We start from the raw sequence: 17,684 nt of genomic DNA, 5'->3' as shown, positions 1-17,684 counted from the left end.
TATGATCGATATTATTTCATTGTTATGATTAGAGTGACCAGCGCCCTTGGATGCAATCAAAAGCTTAAGTCGGTCTACGAGTTCATTGGGGTCGTCCCAGTATATATAGTTAGGTTTTTCAAGGTTAACAGTCATTAAACCGTCACCTACGTGAGTTTTCTGAAACATTTTTCTTATTATCTTATTATATTTGTATCCTTTACTACCTTTAATTTGCCCTTTATCATGAAAACCTCTCCTGTGTGCATTTGTGTTAAGCAGAATTTTTTTGTATATTTTCAATTCAGTGTCGTCATAATTCTCAGGGTGATTGTAAAAAAGAAGCTGATATAATCCAGGCGTTAAATTCCAACTTTGATTACCAATTACAACCTTTTCGTTGTTTAGCGTTAAATCTGCATTACCAAATTTAAGAATACCATTTTCATCCCTATGTGGACCATATATTGTGTCAAGTTTGTTCTTGTTTTCAAGTGTGATCAAATCTTTGTTATATTCTTCATCTTCCGATTGAGAAAAAAATTCGTCTTCATTTTCTTCACCTTCTTCTTTTTTAATATCATTCACCGCACTTTCTTCTTTTTTTAAGTTTTCTTTAATGTTAATCTTTTCAGGTTTGACCGACTGATTTGAATTATTCAATTTTATAATTTTTTTCAATGGTGTAGTTATGGGTTTAAATGCGTTCTCCAGCTGATTTTCCATCTCTTTCTCTCCCAGCTTGAAAGATTGGAATTTTTTCCTTAAAATCTTTCGGGATTTAACAAGCTCTTTCAAAATATTCTCATCCATTCTGGAGATTAACTTTTGTTTATAATATGTAGCCGATCAAGCAGTTTATATATGGGAAATTTTACAGTTATATTTTATGATTTTTAACTAGGAAAGATTTATTATACATAGAGCGTCTGTCATTAATGAAAGTTCTTTGCTTACTAAATTTGAATAAACTTGTCAAACCCTTTTCTATAGCGCCCTTCATTTAGTTCATTATCTTTACAAATAACCAAAAATCCATATTGCTCTTTCCAACATTCATGACATATATCAAGAAATTTGTTAAATGATACATCGACACCAACGTGATCATTATATATATGTCTTATATTGAGATCATCCTGCTTAAACATAATAATCAAGTTTGTATTGTCTCGTATCAAATGTTTCGGTATATGTGTGTATGTTTGACACAAATAGAAGCAGTCGATATTTTTATGCCTTCCCATACAAAAATACGACCGAATGTTACTTTGCTTCTCACAGGCGACATCATCAAATATCATTATCGAATTAATTTTCGCCAAGTCTAATGGCACAACAGCTTCATTATCAGAAAACGTGTAGAACCCCATACCCTTTATGGGTTCAATTAATGCTTTTAGATATTGATACTTTGATTGAAAAAGTGACTTCGAGTATAAATAAACATTCTCAAATTTTAAACCATTTGGACTTTCAATTAAACTAATCATGGCGTTTGTTTTACCACAATTAGAGGGCCCAACTATAAGTGCTCGAATGGAATTTGGTAGCAATGGACTGTGTCTCATCCGTTTGCTTCCATCACTTTTTACAAAATCATAACTTTTTATACAAATATTTTTATCTTGCTTTATTAACCGCATTGTGACAACTGCATATTATATTTTATATAATCTCCTTTTATATCTTATTGCAGCATTAAATAATTTACAGGTATCGATTTACATTACATACATATATAATGTTTGTTTACCCCAAAAGTAAACTTAATTGTAAAAAGACCTTTCGAGGAAGAGGATTGTTAAATTCGTTCATTAATTCATTGCCAATTGAACTTCATCTTCCCGGTTATCAATTTTGTGGGCCTGGAACCAAATTAAAAAAGCGATTGGAGAGAGGTGATAGAGGAATCAACGGATTAGATGCCGCATGCAAAACTCATGATATTGCATACTCTCAAAGTAAAGATATAAATCAACGACATATTGCTGACCAAACATTATCTGAAAAGGCTTGGGAACGATTTAAAGCTAAGGATAGCTCTTGGGGAGAAAAAATAAACTCGTATTTGGTGACAAACGCTATGAAAGCTAAAATGAAATTGGGAATGGGAGTAAAAAAACACGATATGCGCCGAAAAAAAATATTTTCCAATGCTATAAAAAATGCCACAACAATCTTAAGGAAAGAAAAGCCCGAGGATGTAAAGACAGCCATAAAAATTGCCCGAAAATCTATTACCAAATCATTTAAAGGGAAAAAGTCCAAGGTTGTCATTCCTCGTGTGATAAGAGTGCCTAAAATTGGCGGGTTTCTTCCACTAATACCCATTCTAACCGCACTTAGTGCAATTGGAGCTCTATCAACTGGTGGAGCATCAATAGCGAAAGCAGTTAATTCAGCAAAGAGTGCAAAACAACAACTTGAAGAAAATATACGTCATAACAAAAAGATTGAGGACATTGCTATGGGAAAGGGACTTTACCTAAAAACTTTTAAAAGGGGAATGGGTATAGTGTTAAAAAATAATGAAATCTCAACAAAAAACTTATAAACAAGCTGCCCAATAAACCTCTTACCGATATAGAGATCGAATCATTTGCAAAAAAATATATCCCTTATTCTAGAGGTGTATTCATGCGTGACCAACTTCCAAAAAAATCACATGTCAAAGAATGCGGAATTATTAACCTTGATTCCCATGATGGCCCAGGAACTCATTGGGTGGCTTATAATAAAAATAAAAGCAGTGTGGAGTATTATGACAGCTTTGGTAATCTACAACCGCCTTTAGAATTACTACACTATTTAGGAACTAACATAAACTACAACTACACACGAGATCAAAACTTTGATTCCTTTCAATGTGGTCATCTATCCTTAAGATTTTTGCTCTTATCTACAAAATTTGAATAAAAAGCAACAGACTTCAGTTATATATGATACAGTTCATCGAAAACTTCGAAGCAAACTCATCTTGAGCTATTTACTGTTGTTTTCTTTTTCTATTTTTTTTTTACTTGGGTGTCGTGAACGACCTTAACACAATTAATACACAGTGAGAAGTAGAATCTTAACCATGTATTTCTCAAACATTGAAAATCTAAACCCAGTCTATGCTATACATGACAGATTTCATCGTGAAGATGAACGTTTGAAAACCTTTGATACATGGCCTCTGGATTTTATAAGTGTTAGAGAACTGGCTATTACGGGAATGTTTTATACGGGAAAAGGAGACATAGTAAAATGCTACTTCTGTGAAGTGGAAATATTTTCATGGGAACCTATGGATATACCTGTTGAGGAACATCTGCGATGGTCAATTAATTGTCCATTATTAAGGAGATATTCAACTAACAATGTATCGATAAATGCTGCCGAACTCAACACTATTCTACCAGATTTGGGATTTGATGTGTGTGGAAGCCGATGGTCTCATTTAGAAATTTAAAAAAAAAGAAAAAATAAAAATAAAAAAATACAAAACGTAATATATCTTGTTTTCTTTGGTTTATATATTTTAATTTACTCCATGATTAAATCATCTATGTTGCTAAAATTTTTTTCAACAAATACCAGCAACTTAAACAAATTATTAAGAGCACATCTAAATTGATTATGTACATGAATATAACAAGACGTGTTGTAATCATATAAATTTTTAAAGCTAGTTTTATATTCTAGATTTATTATAGATGTTCCTAAATATTTTTTCAAAAAATCTTGCTTATTTTTACCGAATACAAATATATATTTATAACTATTTAGAGGAGTTAGTATGTTTTCCACATTCCTATAGTCTATGGTGCCCATAGACCAGTCTAGACCATTCACATATTTTTTGCAGTACATATTTTTCCTTAGTGCCTCTCTATTGAGTTCTCGAATGTTGAAGGGCTCCTTGAAGACGAAGTGACTTGGTGTTATTGATGTTAAAGGCATAAATGCCAACTCCTTCATGAATATCACGTTGTCGTTTCCATGGCATCCTTGGAAATCTACCAACATGATTTCAGATCTTTCGATGGTCGTCATTTTGTCCATATTTCGTTCTCAGTATATTTATTTTGCTTCAAAGTTTTCGATGAACTGTAGCATATACCACTGCAGCTTCTTTCTTTTATAGGGATTTTATTCAAATTATCCACAAAATTTGAAGAGCAAAAATCGTAAGGATAGATGCCCCATATTGAAAGAAATCAAAGTTTTCTTCTCGTGTGTAGTTGTAGCTTATGCTAGTTCCTAGCAATAATTTCTTGGAGAAGAAAATACATGCTACAATTTTATGAAAAAAAGACCAAACATATAGAAGCCTAATATTAAAACAACTGGGCTCAATTATATTTACTATGTCAAGGTCATTAACGTGTCTCAAAGTAACACGTAAACAAAACTCCCCCCTTCTTCTAACTGCGTGTACAATGAAGTTACTACGTCACATCAAATTCATTTTTTTTTTTCAAAGGCTACACCACAAGTGAACAAACAAATTCCCAAGCATACACACACACACACATTATTTATTTATTTCCCAAATGTGTGCGAGATCAATACGGTCTCTGGTGTCCACTATAGGAGGAACGTAATTCACTCAATCCAATTGCACATACCATTTGAAAAAATAAAAAAAGAAAAAAAAACAAAACAGAAACTCCAACGATCTCAAGTCTAGATTCCAAAATATAAACAAATAACAAAATTATATAATTTCTTGGAGAAGAAAATAAAGGCGACAATTTTATGAAAAAAAGACCAAACAAATAGAAGCCCAATATTAAAACCCCTTTCCCCATCAATTTATTCCCATTGCTCATATTTTTTTTTATTTCCTTGATGCAGATGGTCAGAGGCAAAAAGGTGTCGAATTACTCCAAAGTGATCCGACGTGACGATCACCAAGGGTAAAACTTTAAACTCATAGAGGAAAACTTCCAGACGGAGACAAAAGTCAAAAGTAAGGGCAGAGGCAAATGACTCATGGGCAGAGGCAAAAGTCTCATGGCAGAGGCAAAAGTCTCATGGCAGAGGCCAACAAGGACAGACAAGACCACCCACATAGAACTTATTTGTAGACCAAGGGGTGTGGGGAGGGGAAAAGAGATGTGTAATTGGACACCATTTTGCCATCAAGGGGGGTATGAGAGGGCGAGGGGGAAGTGTAATTTGACACGGTTTGGCCATTCCTTTGATCTCATTCTCTCATTCCCATACTACTCCCTAGGACGTATATTTAAGGAGATATGGGCAAAATAACTTTTTCATAAAAAAATTGCAATTTTTTTTAGGTTTTGAGCGGATTATTAAATTTTTTGAGGTGTTACGAATTAAAGTCCTTTTCGCTCTAGGACGCGTATATACGAAGATATGGGCAAAATAAGATTTTCAGATAAAAATTTAAATTTTTTTAGGTTTTGGGAGGATTATTCAATTTTTTGGGGGGTGGTCATGAATTAAAGTCCTTTTCGCGCTAGGGCGCTTAGTTTAGGAGATAAGGGCAAAATAAGTTTTTCATATCAAAATTTAAATTTTTTTTAAATTTTGGGTGGATTTGTCAATTTTTTGGGGGGTGGTCACGAATTAAAGTCCATTTCGCCCTAGGACGTATATTTAAGGAGATATGGGCAAAATAACTTTTTCATATAAAAATTGCAATTTTTTTAGGTTTTGAGTGGATTATTAAATTTTTTGGGGTGTTACGAATTAAAGTCCTTTTCGCTCTAGGACGCGTATATACGAAGATATGGGCAAAATAAGTTTTTCAGATAAAAATTTCAATTTTTTTAGGTTTTGGGAGGATTATTCAATTTTTTTTTGGGGTGGTCATGAATTAAAGTCCTTTTCGCGCTAGGGCGCTTAGTTTAGGAGATATGGGCAAAATAAGTTTTTCATATCAAAATTTAAATTTTTTAGGTTTTGGGTGGATTTGTCAATTTTTTGGGGGTGGTCACGAATTAAAGTCCTTTTCGCCCTAGGACGTATATTTAAGGAGATATGGGCAAAACAACTTTCTCATATAAAAATAGCAATTTTTTTAGGTTTCGAGCGGATTATTAAATTTTTTGGGGTGTTACGAATTAAAGTCCTTTTCGCTCTAGGACGCGTATATACGAAGATATGGGCAAAATAAGTTTTTCAGATAAAAATTTAAATTTTTTTAGGTTTTGGGAGGATTATTCAATTTTTTTGGGGGTGGTCATGAATTAAAGTCCTTTTCGCGCTAGGGCGCTTAGTTTAGGAGATATGGGCAAAATAAATTTTTCATATCAAAATTTAATTTTTTTTTAGGTTTTGTGTGGATTTGTCAATTTTTTGGGTGTGGTCACGAATTAAAGTCCTTTTCGGCCTAGGACGTATATTTAAGGAGATATGGGCAAAATAACTTTTTCATATAAAAATTGCAATTTTTTTAGGTTTTGAGTGGATTATTAAATTTTTTGGGGTGTTACGATATGGGCAAAAAAAGTTTTTCAGATAAAAATTTCAATTTTTTTAGGTTTTGGGAGGATTATTCAATTTTTTTGGGGGTGGTCATGAATTAAGGTCCTTTTCGTGGATTTGTCAAGTTTTTGTGGGTGGTCACGAATTAAAGTCCTTTTCGCCCTAGGACGTATATTTAAGGAGATATGGGCAAAATAACTTTTTCATATAAAAATTGCAATTTTTTTAGGTTTTGAGTGGATTATTAAATTTTTTGGGGTGTTACGAATTAAAGTCCTTTTCGCTCTAGGTCGCGTATATACGAAGATATGGGCAAAATAAGTTTTTCAGATAAAAATTTCAATTTTTTTAGGTTTTGGGAGGATTATTCAATTTTTTTGGGGGTGGTCATGAATTAAAGTCCTTTTCGCGCTAGGGCGCTTAGTTTAGGAGATATGGGCAAAATAAGTTTTTCATATCAAAATTTAAATTTTTTAGGTTTTGGGTGGATTTGTCAATTTTTTGGGGGTGGTCACGAATTAAAGTCCTTTTCGCCCTTGGACGTATATTTAAGGAGATATGGGCAAAACAACTTTCTCATATAAAAATAGCAATTTTTTTAGGTTTCGAGCGGATTATTAAATTTTTTGAGGTGTTACGAATTAAAGTCCTTTTCGCTCTAGGACGCGTATATACGAAGATATGGGCAAAATAAGTTTTTCAGATAAAAATTTCAATTTTTTTTGGTTTTGGGAGGATTATTCAATTTTTTTGGGGGTGGTCATGAATTAAAGTCCTTTTCGCGCTAGGGCGCTTAGTTTAGGAGATATGGGCAAAATAAGTTTTTCATATCAAAATTTAATTTTTTTAGGTTTTGGGTGGATTTGTCAATTTTTTGCGGGTGGTCACGAATTAAAGTCCATTTCGCCCTAGGACGTATATTTAAGGAGATATGGGCAAAATAACTTTTTCATATAAAAATAGCAATTTTTTTAGGTTTTGAGCGGATTATTAAATTTTTTGGGGTGTTACGAATTAAAGTCCTTTTCGCTCTAGGACGCGTATATACGAAGATATGGGCAAAATAAGTTTTTCAGATAAAAATTTCAATTTTTTTAGGTTTTGGGAGGATTATTCAATTTTTTTTTTTGGTGTGGTCATGAATTAAAGTCCTTTTCGCGCTAGGGCGCTTAGTTTAGGAGATATGGGCAAAATAAGTTTTTCATATCAAAATTTAAATTTTTTTTAGGTTTTGGGTGGATTTGTCAATTTTTTGGGTGTGGTCACGAATTAAAGTCCATTTCGCCCTAGGACGTATATTTAAGGAGATATGGGCAAAATAACTTTTTCATATAAAAATTGCAATTTTTTTAGGTTTTGAGTGGATTATTAATTTGTTTGGGGTGTTACGAATTAAAGTCCTTTTCGCTCTAGGACGCGTATATACGAAGATATGGGCAAAATAAGTAAAAATTTCAATTTTTTAGGTTTTGGGAGGATTATTCAATTTTTTTGGGGGTGGTCATGAATTAAAGTCCTTTTCGCGCTAGGGCGCTTAGTTTAGGAGATATGGGCAAAATAAGTTTTTCATATCAAAATTTAAATTTTTTTAGGTTTTGGGTGGATTGTCAATTTTTTGGGGGTGGTCACGAATTAAAGTCCATTTCGCCCTAGGACGTATATTTAAGGAGATATGGACAAAATAACTTTTTCATATAAAAATTGCAATTTTTTTAGATTTTGGGTGGATTTGTCAATTTTTTGGGGGTGGTCACGAATTAAAGTCCTTTTCGCCCTAGGACGTATATATAAGGAGATATGGGCAAAATAACTTTTTCATATAAAAATTGCAATTTTTTAGGTTTTGAATGGATTATTAAATTTTTTGGGGTGTTACGAATTAAAGTCCTCTTCGCTCTAGGACGCGTATATACGAAGATATGGGCAAAATAAGTTTTTCAGATAAAAATTTCAATTTTTTTAGGTTTTGGGAGGATTATTCAATTTTTTTTTTTTTTTGGGTGGTCATGAATTAAAGTCCTTTTCGCGCTAGGGCGCTTAGTTTAGGAGATATGGGCAAAATAAGTTTTTCATATCAAAATTTAAATTTTTTTAGGTTTTGGGTGGATTTGTCAATTTTTTGGGGGTGGTCACGAATTAAAGTCCATTTCGCCCTAGGACGCATATTTAAGGAGATATGGGCAAATAACTTTTTCATAGAAAAATTGCAATTTTTTTAGGTTTTGAGTGGATTATTAAATTTTTTGGGGTGTTACGAATTAAAGTCTTTTTCGCTCTAGGACGCGTATATACGAAGATATGGGCAAAATAAGTTTTTCAGATAAAAATTTCAATTTTTTAGGTTTTGGGAGGTTATTCAATTTTTTTGGGGGTGGTCATGAATTAAAGTCCTTTTCGCGCTAGGGCGCTTAGTTTAGGAGATATGGGCAAAATAAGTTTTTCAGATAAAAATTTCGATTTTTTTAGGTTTTGGGTGGATTTGTCAATTTTTTGGGGGTGGTCACGAATTAAAGTCCTTTTCGCCCTAGAACGTATATTTAAGGAGATATGGGCAAAACAACTTTTTCATATAAAAATAGCAATTTTTTAGGTTTGGAGCGGATTATTAAAGTTTTTGGGGTGTTACGAATTAAAGTCCTTTTCGCTCTAGGACGCGTATATACGAAGATATGGGCAAAATAAGTTTTTCAGATAAAAATTTCAATTTTTTTAGGTTTTGGGAGGATTATTCAATTTTTTTGGGGGTGGTCATGAATTAAAGTCCTTTTCGCGCTAGGGCGCTTAGTTTAGGAGATATGGGCAAAATAAATTTTTCATATCAAAAATTAATTTTTTTTTAGGTTTTGGGTAGATTTGTCAATTTTTTGGGTGTGGTCACGAATTAAAGTCCTTTTCGGCCTAGGACGTATATTTAAGGAGATATGGGCAAAATAACTTTTTCATATAAAAATTGCAATTTTTTTAGGTTTTGAGTGGATTATTAAATTTTTTCGGGTGTTACGATATGGGCAAAATAAGTTTTTCAGATAAAAATTTCAATTTTTTCAGGTTTTGGGAGGATTATTCAATTTTTTTGGGGGTGGTCATGAATCAAAGTCCTTTTCGTGGATTTGTCAAGTTTTTGTGGGTGGTCACGAATTAAAGTCCTTTTCGCCCTAGGACGTATATTTAAGGAGATATGGGCAAAATAACTTTTTCATATAAAAATTTCAATTTTTTTAGGTTTTAAGCGGATTATTAAATTTTTTGGGGTGTTACGAATTAAAGTCCTTTTCGCTCTAGGACGCGTATATACGAAGATATGGGCAAAATAAGATTTTCAGATAAAATTTTCAATTTTTTTAGGTTTTGGGAGGATTATTAAATTTTTTTGGGGATGGTCATGAATTAAAGTCCTTTTCGCGCTAGGACGTATATTTAAGGAGATATCGGCAAAATAACTTTTTCAAATAAAAAGTGCAATTTTTTTAGGTTTTGAGCGGATTATTAAATTTTTTGGGGTGTTACGAATTAAAGTCCTTTTCGCTCTAGGACGCGTATATACGAAGATATGGGCAAAATAAGTTTTTCAGATAAAAATTTAAATTTTTTTTAGGTTTTGGGAGGATTATTTAATTTTTTTGGGGGTGGTCATGAATTAAAGTCCTTTTCGCGCTAGGGCGCTTAGTTTAGGAGATATGGTCAAAATAAATTTTTCATATCAAAATTTAAATTTTTTTTAGGTTTTGGGTGGATTTGTCAATTTTTTGGGTGTGGTCACGAATTGAAGTCCTTTTCGCCCTAGGACGTATATTTAAGGAGATATGGGCAAAATAACTTTGTCATATAAAAATCGCAATTTTTTTAGGTTTTGAGTGGATTATTAAATTTTTTGGGGTGTTACGAATTAAAGTCCTTTTCGCTCTAGGACGCGTATATACGAAGATATGGGCAAAATAAGTTTTTCAGATAAAAATTTCAATTTTTTTAGGTTTTGGGAGGATTATTCAATTTTTTTGGGGGTGGTCATGAATTAAAGTCCTTTTCGCGCTAGGGCGCTTAGTTTAGGAGATATGGGCAAAATAAGTTTTTCATATCAAAATTTAAATTTTTTTAGGTTTTGGGTGGATTTGTCAATTTTTTGGGGGTGGTCACGAATTAAAGTCCATTTCGCCCTAGGACGCATATTTAAGGAGATATGGGCAAAATAACTTTTTCATATAAAAATAGCAATTTTTTTAGGTTTTGAGCGGATTATTAAATTTTTTGGGGTGTTACGAATTAAAGTCCTTTTCGCTCTAGGACGCGTATATACGAAGATATGGGCAAAATAAGTTTTTCAGATAAAAATTTCAATTTTTTTAGGTTTTGGGAGGATTATTCAATTTTTTTGTTTGGGGTGGTCATGAATTAAAGTCCTTTTCGCGCTAGGGCGCTTAGTTTAGGAGATATGGGCAAAATAAATTTTTCATATCAAATTTAATTTTTTTTTAGGTTTTGGGTGGATTTGTCAATTTTTTGGGTGTGGTCACGAATTAAAGTCCTTTTCGGCCTAGGACGTATATTTAAGGAGATATGGGCAAAATAACTTTTTCATATAAAAATTGCAATTTTTTTAGGTTTTGAGTGGAATTTTAAATTTTTTGGGGTGTTACGATATGGGCAAAATAAGTTTTTCAGATAAAAATTTCAATTTTTTTAGGTTTTGGGAGGATTATTCAAATTTTTTTGGGGTGGTCATGAATTAAAGTCCTTTTCGTGGATTTGTCAAGTTTTTGTGGGTGGTCACGAATTAAAGTCCTTTTCGCCCTAGGACGTATATTTAAGGAGATATGGGCAAAATAACTTTTTCATATAAAAATTGCAATTTTTTTAGGTTTTGAGCGGATTATTAAATTTTTTGGGGTGTTACGAATTAAAGTCCTTTTCGCTCTAGGACGCGTATATACGAAGATATGGGCAAAATAAGATTTTCAGATAAAATTTTCAATTTTTTTAGGTTTTGGGAGGATTATTAAATTTTTTTGGGGGTGGTCATGAATTAAAGTCCTTTTCGCGCTAGGGCGCTTAGTTTAGGAGATATGGGCAAAATAAGTTCTTCATATCAAAATTTAAATTTTTTAGGTTTTGGGTGGATTTGTCAATTTTTTGGGGGTGGTCACGAATTAAAGTCCTTTTCGCCCTAGGACGTATATTTAAGGAGATATCGGCAAAATAACTTTTTCAAATAAAAATTGCAATTTTTTTAGGTTTTGAGCGGATTATTAAATTTTTTGGGGTGTTACGAATTAAAGTCCTTTTCGCTCTAGGACGCGTATATACGAAGATATGGGCAAAATAAGATTTTCAGATAAAATTTTCAATTTTTTTAGGTTTTGGGAGGATTATTAAATTTTTTTGGGGGTGGTCATGAATTAAAGTCCTTTTCGCGCTACGGCGCTTAGTTTAGGAGATATGGTCAAAATAAATTTTTCATATCAAAATTTAATTTTTTTTTTAGGTTTTGGGTGGATTTGTCAATTTTTTGGGTGTGGTCACGAATTAAAGTCCTTTTCGCCCTAGGACGTATATTTAAGGAGATATGGGCAAAATAACTTTGTCATATAAAAATCGCAATTTTTTTAGGTTTTGAGTGGATTATTAAATTTTTTGGGGTGTTACGAATTAAAGTCCTTTTCGCTCTAGGACGCGTATATACGAAGATATGGGCAAAATAAGTTTTTCATATCAAAATTTAATTTTTTTTAGGTTTTGGGTGGATTTGTCAATTTTTTGGGTGTGGTCACGAATTAAAGTCCTTTTCGCCCTAGGACGTATATTTAAGGAGATATGGGCAAAATAAGTTTTTCATATCAAAATTTAAATTTTTTTAGGTTTTGGGTGGATTTGTCAATTTTTTGCGGGTGTTCACGAATTAAAGTCCATTTCGCCCTAGGACGCATATTTAAGGAGATATGGGCAAAATAACTTTTTCATAGAAAAATTGAAATTTTTTTAGGTTTTGAGTGGATTATTAAATTTTTTGGAGTGTTACGAATTAAAGTCCTTTTCGCTCTAGGACGCGTATATACGAAGATATGGGCAAAATAAGTTTTTCAGATAAAAATTTCAATTTTTTTAGGTTTTGAGTGGATTATTAAATTTTTTGGGGTGGTCATGAATTAAAGTCCTATTCGCGCTAGGGCGCTTAGTTTAGCAGATATGGGCAAAATAAGTTTTTCATATCAAAATTAATTTTTTTTTAGGTTTTGGGTGGATTTGTCAATTTTTTGGGTGTGGTCACGAATTAAAGTCCTTTTCGGCCTAGGAAGTATATTTAAGGAGATATGGGCAAAATAACTTTTTCATATAAAAATTGCAATTTTTTTAGGTTTTGAGTGGATTATTAATTTGTTTGGGGTGTTACGAATTAAAGTCCTTTTCGCTCTACGACGCGTATATACGAAGATATGGGCAAAATAAGTTTTTCAGATAAAAATTTCAATTTTTTTAGGTTTTGGGAGGATTATTCAATTTTTTTGGGGGTGGTCATGAATTAAAGTCCTTTTCGTGGATTTGTCAAGTTTTTGTGGGTGGTCACGAATTAATGTCCTTTTCGCCCTAGGACGTATATTTAAGGAGATATGGGCAAAATAACTTTTTCATATAAAAATTGCAATTTTGTTTTTTGATTTTGGGTGGATTTGTCAATTTTTTGGGGGTGGTCACGAATTAAAGTCCTTTTCGCCCTAGGACGTATATTTAAGGAGATATGGGCAAAATAACTTTTTCATATAAAAATTGCAATTTTTTAGGTTTTGAGCGGATTATTAAATTTTTTGGGGTGTTACGAATTAAAGTCCTTTTCGCTCTAGGACGCGTATATACGAAGATATGGGCAAAATAAGTTTTTCAGATAAAAATTTTAATTTTTTAGGTTTTGGGAGGATTATTCAATTTTTTGGGGGGTGGTCGCGAATTAAAGTCCTTTTCGCCCTAGGACGTATATTTAAGGAGATATGGGCAAAATAACTTTGTCATATAAAAATCGCAATTTTTTTTAGGTTTTGAGTGGATTCTTCAATTTTTTGGGGTGTTACGAATTAAAGTCCTTTTCGCTCTAGGACGCGTATATACGAAGATATGGGCAAAATAAGTTTTTCATATCAAAATTTAATTTTTTTTAGGTTTTGGGTGGATTTGTCAATTTTTTGGGTGTGGTCACGAATTAAAGTCCTTTTCGCCCTAGGACGTATATTTAAGGAGATATGGGCAAAATAAGTTTTTCATATCAAAATTTCAATTTTTTTAGGTTTTAGGTGGATTTGTCAATTTTTTGGGGGTGGTCACGAATTAAAGTCCTTTTCGCCCTAGAACGTATATTTAAGGAGATATGGGCAAAACAACTTTTTCATATAAAAATAGCAATTTTTTTAGGTTTTGAGTGGATTATTAAATTTTTTGGGGTGTTAGGAATTAAAGTCCTTTTCGCTCTAGGACGCGTATATACGAAGATATGGGCAAAATAAGTTTTTCAGATAAAAATTTCAATTTTTTTAGGTTTTGGGAGGATTATTCAATTTTTTTTTTGGGGTGGTCATGAATTAAAGTCCTTTTCGCGCTAGGGCGCTTAGTTTAGGAGATATGGGCAAAATAAATTTTTCATATCAAAATTTAATTTTTTTTTAGGTTTTGGGTGGATTTGTCAATTTTTTGGGTGTGGTCACGAATTAAAGTCCTTTTCGGCCTAGGACGTATATTTAAGGAGATATGGGCAAAATAACTTTTTCATATAAAAATTGCAATTTTTTTAGGTTTTGAGTGGAATTTTAAATTTTTTGGGGTGTTACGATATGGGCAAAATAAGTTTTTCAGATAAAAATTTCAATTTTTTTAGGTTTTGGGAGGATTATTCAAATTTTTTTGGGGTGGTCATGAATTAAAGTCCTTTTCGTGGATTTGTCAAGTTTTTGTGGGTGGTCACGAATTAAAGTCCTTTTCGCCCTAGGACGTATATTTTAGGAGATATGGGCAAAATAACTTTTTCATATAAAAATTGCAATTTTTTTAGGTTTTGAGCGGATTATTAAATTTTTTGGGGTGTTACGAATTAAAGTCCTTTTCGCTCTAGGACGCGTATATACGAAGATATGGGCAAAATAAGATTTTCAGATAAAATTTTCAATTTTTTTAGGTTTTGGGAGGATTATTAAATTTTTTTGGGGGTGGTCATGAATTAAAGTCCTTTTCGCGCTAGGGCGCTTAGTTTAGGAGATATGGGCAAAATAAGTTCTTCATATCAAAATTTAAATTCTTTAGGTTTTGGGTGGATTTGTCAATTTTTTGGGGGTGGTCACGAATTAAAGTCCTTTTCGCCCTAGGACGTATATTTAAGGAGATATCGGCAAAATAACTTTTTCAAATAAAAATTGCAATTTTTTTAGGTTTTGAGCGGATTATTAAATTTTTTGGGGTGTTACGAATTAAAGTCCTTTTCGCTCTAGGACGCGTATATACGAAGATATGGGCAAAATAAATTTTTCATATCAAAATTTAATTTTTTTTAGGTTTTGGGTGGATTTGTCAATTTTTTGGGTGTGGTCACGAATTAAAGTCCTTTTCGCCCTAGGACGTATATTTAAGGAGATATGGGCAAAATAACTTTGTCATATAAAAATCGCAATTTTTTTAGGTTTTGAGTGGATTATTAAATTTTTTGGGGTGTTACGAATTAAAGTCCTTTTCGCTCTAGGACGCGTATATACGAAGATATGGGCAAAATAAGTTTTTCATATCAAAATTTAATTTTTTTTAGGTTTTGGGTGGATTTGTCAATTTTTTGGGTGTGGTCACGAATTAAAGTCCTTTTCGCCCTAGGACGTATATTTAAGGAGATATGGGCAAAATAAGTTTTTCATATCAAAATTTAAATTTTTTTAGGTTTTGGGTGGATTTGTCAATTTTTTGCGGGTGGTCACGAATTAAAGTCCATTTCGCCCTAGGACGCATATTTAAGGAGATATGGGCAAAATAACTTTTTCATAGAAAAATTGCAATTTTTTTAGGTTTTGAGTGGATTATTAAATTTTTTGGAGTGTTACGAATTAAAGTCCTTTTCGCTCTAGGACGCGTATATACGAAGATATGGGCAAAATAAGTTTTTCAGATAAAAATTTCAATTTTTTTAGGTTTTGAGTGGATTATTAAATTTTTTGGGGTGGTCATGAATTAAAGTCCTATTCGCGCTAGGGCGCTTAGTTTAGGAGATATGGGCAAAATAAGTTTTTCATATCAAAATTAATTTTTTTTTAGGTTTTGGGTGGATTTGTCAATTTTTTGGGGGTGGTCACGAATTAAAGTCCTTTTCGTGGATTTGTCAAGTTTTTGTGGGTGGTCACGAATTAAAGTCCTTTTCGCCCTAGGACGTATATTTAAGGAGATATGGGCAAAATAACTTTTTCATATAAAAATTGCAATTTTTTTAGGTTTTGAGCGGATTATTAAATTTTTTGGGGTGTTACAAATTAAAGTCCTTTTCGCTCTAGGACGCGTATATACGAAGATATGGGCAAAATAAGATTTTCAGATAAAATTTTCAATTTTTTTAGGTTTTGGGAGGATTATTAAATTTTTTTGGGGGTGGTCATGAATTAAAGTCCTTTTCGCGCTAGGGCGCTTAGTTTAGGAGATATGGGCAAAATAAGTTTTTCATATCAAAATTTAAATTTTTTAGGTTTTGGGTGGATTTGTCAATTTTTTGGGGGTGGTCACGAATTAAAGTCCTTTTCGCCCTAGGACGTATATTTAAGGAGATATCGGCAAAATAACTTTTTCAAATAAAAATTTCAATTTTTTTAGGTTGTGAGCGGATTATTAAATTTTTTGGGGTGTTACGAATTAAAGTCCTTTTCGCTCTAGGACGCGTATATACGAAGATATGGGCAAAATAAGTTTTTCAGATAAAAATTTCAATTTTTTTTAGGTTTTGAGTGGATTTTTTAAATTTTTTGGGGTGTTACGAATTAAAGTCCTTTTCGCTCTAGGACGCGTATATACGAAGATATGGGCAAAATAAGTTTTTCAGATAAAAATTTCAATTTTTTTAGGTTTTGAGTGGATTTTTTAAATTTTTTGGGGTGTTACGAATTAAAGTCCTTTTCGCTCTAGGACGCGTATATACGAAGATATGGGCAAAATAAGTTTTTCAGATAAAAATTTCAATTTTTTTTGGTTTTGGGAGGATTATTCAATTTTTTTGGGGGTGGTCATGAATTAAAGTCCTTTTCGCGCTAGGGCGCTTAGTTTAGGAGATATGGGCAAAATAAATTTTTCATATCAAAATTTAATTTTTTTTTAGGTTTTGGGTGGATTTGTCAATTTTTTGGGTGTGGTCACGAATTAAAGTCCTTTTCGGCCTAGGACGTATATTTAAGGAGATATGGGCAAAATAACTTTTTCATATAAAAATTGCAATTTTTTTAGGTTTTGAGTGGAATTTTAAATTTTTTGGGGTGTTACGATATGGGCAAAATAAGTTTTTCAGATAAAAATTTCAATTTTTTTAGGTTTTGGGAGGATTATTGAAATTTTTTTGGGGTGGTCATGAATTAAAGTCCTTTTCGTGGATTTGTCAAGTTTTTGTGGGTGGTCACGAATTAAAGTCCTTTTCGCCCTAGGACGCATATTTAAGGAGATATGGGCAAAATAAATTTTTCATAGAAAAATTGCAATTTTTTTAGGTTTTGAGTGGATTATTAAATTTTTTGGGGTGTTACGAATTAAAGTCCTTTTCGCTCTAGGACGCGTATATACCAAGGTATGGGCAAAATAACTTTTTCATATAAAAATTGCAATTTTTTAGGTTTTGAGCGGATTATTAAATTTTTTGGGGTGTTACGAATTAAAGTCCTTTTCGCTCTAGGACGCGTATATACGAAGATATGGGCAAAATAAGTTTTTCAGATAAAAATTTCAATTTTTTAGGTTTTGGGAGGATTATTCAATTTTTTTGGGGGTGGTCATGAATTAAAGTCCTTTTCGCGCTAGGGCGCTTAGTTTAGGAGATATGGGCAAAATAAGTTTTTCATATCAAAATTTAATTTTTTGTAGGTTTTGGGTGGATTTGTCAATTTGTTGGGGGTGGTCACGAATTAAAGTCCATTTCGCCCTAGGACGTATATTTAAGGAGATATGGGCAAAATAACTTTTTCATATAAAAATAGCAATTTTTTTAGGTTTTGAGCGGATTATTAAATTTTTTGGGGTGTTACGAATTAAAGTCCTTTTCGCTCTAGGGCGCGTAT

This window comes from Haematobia irritans, chromosome 4 (assembly GCF_050003625.1).
Source record: "Haematobia irritans isolate KBUSLIRL chromosome 4, ASM5000362v1, whole genome shotgun sequence".
Lineage (NCBI taxonomy): Eukaryota > Metazoa > Arthropoda > Insecta > Diptera > Muscidae > Haematobia > Haematobia irritans.
The sequence above is the reverse complement of the archived record's forward strand: the minus strand, read 5'-3'. Positions refer to the sequence as shown.